Source organism: Microtus ochrogaster, linkage group LG4 (assembly GCF_000317375.1).
Source record: "Microtus ochrogaster isolate Prairie Vole_2 linkage group LG4, MicOch1.0, whole genome shotgun sequence".
Classification (NCBI taxonomy): domain Eukaryota; kingdom Metazoa; phylum Chordata; class Mammalia; order Rodentia; family Cricetidae; genus Microtus; species Microtus ochrogaster.
The window spans coordinates 2,562,760-2,563,735 of record NC_022030.1 but is presented as its reverse complement, the minus strand read 5'-3'; the positions used below and the strand labels follow the sequence as shown (position 1 = coordinate 2,563,735).

General features: G+C 37.3%; 1 protein-coding gene across 1 annotated transcript in view; it reads right to left on the bottom strand.

The window, feature by feature from the left end:
- The window catches only part of Arg1 (arginase 1), an 11,746-nt gene that overhangs the window by 7,336 nt on the left and 3,434 nt on the right, over positions 1–976 (bottom strand). The window lies entirely within an intron of this gene.

Genomic DNA, 976 nt, shown 5'->3' with positions numbered 1-976 from the left:
AACAACAACAATAAAAAACAACAAAGTACCCCAACTGGTAAATGGAGGTTAATTTACGACTCTTGGGGAGAAACCAGGCAAAAATAGTCACCCGATACTTGAAACCACAAAGACCAGCATAATAATTTTAAATTCTGATGTGTTGAAACCTGACGTTAGAAATCCTGCCTTGCTGAGTTAACAGCCAGAAAGCTAACCATCTTTTTCCATGGAAAAATTTCTCCCCGGCTTTGTGGCTGATAGAAGTCTAAGTAAATAACACCTTTCTGTATCTTTCTGATATTTTTTTCAAACCCTTTAGGATACAAAAATAAATAAATAGTTTTCTTTTTTTAATTTAAAGGCACACAGAAAAATGGCCAGGAGATTGGTGTCAAAAGTCACATGTCCTAAGGATTGAAACTGTAACCCTAAACTAAGCAAATACTTCCTCTCTAGTCAAGTGACAGATGATCTTCCCCAGGTGCCAGGCAAATCCTGGTGTCAAATTTCTACCCATAGCTACCAGGGACCTTGAATACTCTGCCTAACACAGTTCTGTCCCTTTACATCTCATAAATTGTTTTAAAACTCACTTTTCAATTGAAGTATACTATGTGTATATATATTCATGAGGTTTAGCATGATGTCTGAATCCATGTAGGTACTGGTAACATCAACTTAGGTTAACATATCCAGCACCTTAAACATTTATCATTTCTCTGTAATAAGGGTATTTAAAAATCTCTGTTTTTAGGCTGCATAGTGCAATACCCTTTATGTGTATGTGTGTGTACATGCACACATGAATGCACACATGCACCAAGCATGTTTGTGTTGTGTGTGTGCAGACCAGAAGACAAACTCAAGAAATGTTTGTCAAGATGCACACCTTTAATCTCACCACTTGGGAGAGTGAGACAGGTGATATAAATCACCCTGATTTTAGCTCCATAGTGTATGTGTGTACATACACACACACACACACACACACACA